We start from the raw sequence: 7,376 nt of genomic DNA, 5'->3' as shown, positions 1-7,376 counted from the left end.
GGAGGATCCTGGTCAAAGAGCTTGCTTCCTGAATGCATCAGGGCCAGGAGATCTGCAGGTAAAATAGAATGAGATGACCATCTTTACCTATAAGCAACCAGATCATTTTAAGGATCCAACCGATTTGTTTTACAGAGCACCCTGCAGTAAGTCCTACTTGCTCAAATAAGTAGGTCTAGGAAAAAAAAGATAAAATCTTTTCTCCCTTGCTTCTTACAGAAACAGAAAAGTGACTGAGAGGTGTTATCTCTGTACCTAGCAGCTCAGGTAATTTTCAGTCATTGTGACTTGCATAATATTCTTATTAGGGTCTTCTCTTTTCTGACACGGAAGAGGCCAGTTAAACATCATATAACTCGGAAAGCACTGACCCTTACCCACGCTCATGAGCACAAAATTTGTCAAGGTATGTTTTCTTAAATGGAGCGCTGGCGTGTGGTTGTAGTGACCACACTTTTTGTAAGACAGAATCTTACGTTGTTGAATTGTTGAACTGACAATTCAATCTCCCATTGAATTCTGACGGGAGATAGCATTAATTAAATTTTTAAAATAATAAACCTCACTTCCCTAACTCTGAGGTTAGATTATTTTTCTGAGGAAAGGCTGTGCAGAATACATAGACTATTTTACTGTCCATATAACATTGTACAATGTTGTTCTTGCACTTTAGAATCATTTTTCCTCAGCAATCTGTTATTCCTGTATTTAAGTGCTAAGGTGCCTAATCTTCATATTTTGAAAGACTAAAGTGCTGAGAGGCAGCTACAGTGCAAATTTCGCTATGGCCAGTTTCATCTGAAGGAGCAGGTTTCATGGCGTGTAGAAAGCCTCCGCTCCTGAAGATGTGAGAAGCTTGTAAATACAGCAGAGCAAGGTACTTCTGAGTTTGCTGGATTACCTCAGTTAGCCAAGATCTGCCTACATATACTGCAGAATGCTGTATGTTGGTCTTGACATGAATGAATGGGCTTCCCACGTCTCCCTAACAGTGATCCTTTACTCACCAACTGACTGCACCCTCAACAGCAAATACAGAAATCTGACTTCTACAGCAGAGGCGTGCTGAGGGTCAGCTACTGCAGCACTTGCATCTTTTTTTCTTTGATTACCATTTTTGATTTCTAAAGATGTAGATTGATAGAGAAGGAATGTCACCCTTGGAGGTTTGATTGATTATTTCTTGGCAGACTGAAAGTAATATAAGCCAGGGAACCTATGTTTGCTTAATGGCTGCATCAAAAGAGATTTTTCAGAGTATTTAGAAAGCTTTCAAGTATATAACATTGCTAGTTAGCTTAATATGCTCTCTAGACAAACTGAGTTATCAATTGCTGAGTTTCTGTAAATGTGGTGTTGAAAGAATTACCCACCTGCTCTCTAGACAAAGGAGAGAGAGATTGGTGCTTTCACAATCTTTCCACCTTAGCTGAGGAAATGTCCAAATGTGACATCAACTGAAAAAAAGAGGACGTACAGTCTAACAGGTGATTTCTTTCCCCTCTGAGAAATGGAGGACATCTCTTTTCAGTTCCTTTTAGCTTGATGCTACTCCTTTAATTTATCTGTGAACTTATAATGCATATTAGAGCCTGTCAGACTGTCAGCTTTGGTAGTGGCAGAAGAAAGAACAAAGTGTGAAGAAGAAAACAAATGCTCCTGCAGGTTACTGTGAAAGGAAGAGGAAAATATACGTGTAACCTGTGAAATACAAGAGGCCAGACAAAATACGCTCAGTAATCCTTGCAGGCATTATTATCTATAATCGGCATCTTATGCTTTCTGAAGAGTAGTAGTTATGTTCATACATGAGGTCTTAGCCATAATTGTTGTCTCCTGCTTTATAACGATAATTTTAACAGCTGTTGCAAAGTGTTCCCCTACTGACTCCATTTTCCATGTATGTATGTACGTACCAGTGACTCATCTCACAAACAGTGAATTTGCTTTTGAATAAGGCTTTAATATCAGGCATATGTTCATATTCTATAAGATTCCAAAGAGAGAATCTCAGACACCATCCGTTCAAAGTCTCCTGTGGAAAGTATTAGCCAAAGACTGGAAACTGCTCAATCCAAATGGAGGAAACCTGTTTTCCAGAGCTTGTGATTCCTCAGGGCAGATTTGCTTTCAGCTTCCCAGTGTTCAGTGTCTGGGAAAGCTCCGTGCATCTTGCACAGCCACTTGCCCAGTTAGAAGCACAGCAAGGAGAAACGAGCTGTGTGCGGTCCCTTCTTTGTGCTAAAGCAGTATTCGCTCCATCTGTTCTACAGGCCCAGTGTTTTGAAATAAATAACAATGGTGGTTGGTTGTGATTTCTGTGGAGATGTATAATACCTGTTATGAACAGTGATCATTATATTGCGAAACGGTGGCCTTCTAGGAGGAACAGGAACTTAAGATACAAGAATTATCTGCAGTTTGCCATACTGTCATAGTGCCAGAGCACACGAAACTACTCTTCTGCACATCCGATGTATTACTTAGACACAAAGCCATATGTGTGCTTTAAAAATTTGCCTTTGCTTGTCATTTCTGAGTGCATTATTGCATGTGAAAAGACAATGAAATCTTTGCCGAGTCAGAATGTAGCTGAACAGCTGGGTCCCACTCCATCAGCAGTGATAAAATCTCTAGAGTGCTTTATTTTGTTATTGAGTCTGTGTTAGATTCAAGCCATGGCAAGGACGTGTTTTAGTTTCCATGCGATCAGGAATAAAACCACGCTGGATGTGACTCGTAGAGTACCACATGACTCACCAGTGAAAAGCAGACACTTCTGGGGTGCAACGCAGACTCTCTTTGATTTTTAGTCCCCAGTGAGAGCTTAAGACAGGAAACAAATGTAAATGTTGCAATTCTGCTTCAGGGTATGTGTGAGCGCTCGTCTCTCTCATGTGAAATGCTGCATTCTGAAAATTGTGTATAATGGACGCAGAGGAATTTTGAACAGCAATTTCCTTCCTCTGAAATAAAAGAGAAAGAAAAAAAAAAAGTACATCCCTGTAAGGGAGAAACCATCTGAGTGGCAACCTTGTCATTTCTGCAGGATTTCTTATTGAATTTCTTTCTTCCTAGCAGAGGACTGCTGAAATTGTCAGATACTATTTTTCACAGTCTCCTCAGCAGTGACTACAGCTTTTGCCTGTTGGGAGATCCACAAGGGAAAATACATGCCTGTCTCATGCAATAAGTTGGCTGGAAGAAAAAATGGATGAGTGTTTATGAACTCCTGTGCCTTTCCAAGCCATAGCCCTGAGGACAAGGAGAAGCGAGTAATCACACCTGCGCTCCCTCATGTTGGCCAGGGGAACAACGCATGCAAGTCTGGTCTGCACAAGCCAGAAGATACATTTTTTCGGTCTCCTGAAATGCTGTTTAAGATAGAAGTGCAAATGTTCACCCTGCTTTGTTTGCCTCATTACTTTCATTACCTCTTCCATGCTTTCAGCCTGTGGTGCCTGAGAAAGTGAAAGCAAGATTTCTGTGGAAATTTCCGCAACTTGTGGTATCCCAAAGCTGGAAGGAGAAGGATGAGAATGAGGGTTGATCCAATTTAATGTTAAACATAATGTGCTCAAGCCCCCTTGTAATTTGAAGCATCTCACACTAGTAAATCTCTCTACCGTTCCTCCTCTCCTCTGCCTTTTCTTGATGTAACGTGTATTCTCTACTGGGTTCTGGTAAAAGCGAACAGTGCTGTGTCGTATATAATGTTGACAAAAGTTATCAGTGAGCAGCACCAGCCATATGCCATCGCTGTATCTCCCTGCCCATTTACGCCATTTCAAGTACCAGAACATCTAGGTCAGGGTGCTGAATCTCACCTGTAGTTGCCTCTTTATTCCTTGGACGGAATGTGTTTAGTTTCTTATTTTGCTCTTCTTTCATCTCTCTTTCCCCCATCAAAATACACTTGAAAATTTCAGCTTTTTAATTATTTTAGATTCCCACAATCTTCTAAATATTTTTTCCTCACCAGGGAAACACTTTTCCCACAGATGAAAACCTTCTTTCATGAAACAGTCCATAAAGTACTGTGATACCTTCGTGTATCTCTGCTTTCTTATGTGGCAGAGATTCTCTGCAATGTATTAAAGCCCTTGACTCAGACTGCTATTGATGTAACCTGCCAGAATTCCCATTATCAGGCAGGTGTGTCCCTCTCCTGAATTACTGCTGGTGCTGTGCACTAACAGGTCACTTGGCAGTACAAATTTGATCCAGTTGGGCATCAACGCAGGACAACTTTTCTGTCGGATTAGCCAGAACCTGTGAGAAAGAACTCGCCACGATGTGCTACAGCGTATTGCCTCATACCTGGCTCGTGCGGTGTCCTGCCTCCGCTCGCCTGCCTAGCGCACCTACGGGATGTTGACCTTGGTGCATTGTGGGGATGCGTGTGGTAGATTGCTTAGAGTAACAACCTGTTACCAACCTTAGCCACCACCTGGGAAAAAGGCTTGGGAGAAGCACCAAGCCAGTCTCAGAATGTCATTTGCAGCCTGGCATTAACCAACCATTAACATGGTAAAAAACATAAAAAGCCATTTTCACCTCTTTGTTTTCTTTCAATATTCAGCACTAAGGAACAGGCAGCAACCCCGTGGCAAACAGGCCTCATCACTTTGTTATATAAAATTTTGTGCACACTGTAGAAATTTGTCTTCATTGTCTTTTCTATGCATGTGTCTGTTCATTTGCTTCAAAGCTGTTGCCAGCTGCATCAGACACAGACGTTCAGGAGAAGGTGTAGGAAGGGACAAAACACCTGGAGTAGGGTAGGGCTTCCTGCACCTCCCCAGACTAAGGCTGAGGAGACAGCATGGTGGGCATACCCTGCCAAGATGGACAGGCTGGGAGTTGTGGCTGCGATACCAGCCTGGGAGTGTGGCATGCAGTAGAAGTACGCACTCAGACAGAAAGTGGGAGCGGAGAGCCTGAAAGCTGCTTCTTGGCAAAGAGCCTGGCACTTGGCAAAGCACCCAGAAACAAATCAAGACAAAACAGACCCATCGCAAATTAAGGAAGGGATGCACTAAACAAGGCTTTCTTACCTGGAGTAGTCCCCTCTTACACCACCCCCCCCCACTCCTCCCCCCAGCTTCTAGAGACTGGCCATCTTCTTGGAGCATTTGATTCACATGCTTGACATTGGGAGCATCATCCTGCTCTCCCGTATTTTCTTCTCTTCTCTCATGGTGTTCTTGTTCTTGTCTTCTTTCTTTCCCTGGAGGATGCAAATTGTTCTTGAACTTGGGGAGTTCCAAACACTGCCCTGGACGATCCTTACTGAATTTGGGAATTATTTCCGCATCTTAGTTTAAGAAGTGATAATCCTCCTCGTACCATGGAACAGAAGCTCTGCTGACAAGAAGCATTGATTACTGACAGTTGTCTTGTGAGCCCAGGTCAGAACTTGAACTCTGCATTGGCTCAGGTCACTGAGGTGTCCACGTGAGCAGCTGAGCAGAGATTTTGTAGTAAACTGCATCATTCCTCAAATTCTGATACTGGTCTACGCGTGGAAATTTTCTCCTCCTGAAACCAAACAGCTCCTGTACCTCTGCCTGGTAAGACTGTGGTGGGTTATGTCTGAGGAAAACTATCCTTCATCAGAAGGATGAAGACAATCATCAAGTTTGCATGCTGCACCGTGACTGACGTTGTCTGCACTGTGACTGAGGTTGTTTCGACCTTGGCTATGACTTTGGGCTAGACTTGGGTTGGTCAGGAGGTCAAAATTGTTGTTTGTAATGGTTAGGTGTTACACTGAATTTTGACACGGTCTTAATGAAAGTAATTTGGTAGAAGGTTAACAAAACCCCAACTCTGGTAAATTTGTAAGTGAGAGGATACCAGGACCGAATCTACCTTAAAAAAAACAGAAATGATATCCAGGTTCCCGAACCTCAGATCACTGACAATGGAAAAAAGGAAAAGATGAAGCCACGGACTAGACAGTGACGGGCCAAGTGTGGAGAGTGGTGTGGTACCAGCTAGAGTTACACTGATGAAGATCCTCCTTCAGACATCTGTGGAGAACTTTGTATTAGCAGAGTCTGATACAGTCTTTGCACCAGCAAAGCATTGACATGCTGCTGTGGTGGTTTTGAGGATATCCAGTATCCTATCACTGTTATCTTTGTGGAACCAAAGTCTAAACATTTTGACTTTGTAGAACTAAGGGCACAGCATTTTACTCTTGACGCTCCAAAGCCTCAGGCTCCACTAAGTATCACTCTCTGCCTGCCCCTGCACCCTGTAGAAAGGAACTGAGCACAGTAATTACCTAATTGTCCAACTGTATGTCATTAGCTCACAGGGTAATTACAATTAATTAATAATATTCCTCGCTAGCTGAAAAACAGGTTCTAGGCAATTCTTTTATTGTCACCAAGAAAGAGTCTCTGCGTTTCGGAGATCCTGAATTGATTTAATAGGCTTTAATACATATATTCCTGTGTAACTGATTATTAAAGATAGTATCACTCGTCAGATGTCAAGCCTTGCCATATCTATGTGTGCAAGAACATAAATGAGCTCTTCCTATGAAATGAACCTGTACACAGATAGCCTGATGGCAAAAATTTCTGAGAAAAGAGCACAGCAGGCCTATTAACGTTCTGGGAGTTTATTCAGCTAAAAATGATTTATTTACGTAAAAAGACATGATGTGAATACTTTTCTCATATATCTGAATATTACCTCAGATATCTCCTCAAGAGGATTCCCTGAAAAGAATTGTGTATTTTTAGAACAGTGGCTTTGGACAAGCAACACATTGTTAGATGAAGTCTGGGAGAAACATTTGAGGACTAGGAGGCTACAGACTCCGCCTTTTCCTTTACTGTAGGAAAGCCACCACCTGCCTTTGCTCAGGATTCTGGCCCTTCCCAAAAGTTACTTTACACTAGGAGACACGGAAGGATCTGACACTTACACAAGTAAACATACCTCTTACAGTTGATGGGCATTTTATTAAGCATCTTTGTCTTCAAGATCTTAAAGCATTACATATGTAAGAACAAGCCACATTGGAAGTTTCCCTTGAGGTCCAAGGGGCATCTCTTAAGACCTACTATGAGGACCCATGAATTAATGTAATTTTTTTGGAGCAAGGACTATAGTGAATTAAGATGAGGGAGATGGTGAGTGTTCCCAGACGCAGTTCAGTTTCTCTCAGCTCTAGGATTACCGTTTCTTAGTATGTAATTCTTTTTTCCCTAGCTCTTTTTTTTCTGTCATTTGCTTTTTTTCCTCCATACAAGCATGGGAAGGGGACAGGTCCAGCCTATAGCAGTTTGCTGACGCTTACTCAACTTATAGAGAAAACTTACGATCTGGTATTTTACCGGTCTACTCTCACAATGACA

Source organism: Calonectris borealis, chromosome 7 (genome assembly GCF_964195595.1).
Source record: "Calonectris borealis chromosome 7, bCalBor7.hap1.2, whole genome shotgun sequence".
NCBI lineage: Eukaryota > Metazoa > Chordata > Aves > Procellariiformes > Procellariidae > Calonectris > Calonectris borealis.
The sequence above is the reverse complement of the archived record's forward strand: the minus strand, read 5'-3'. Positions refer to the sequence as shown.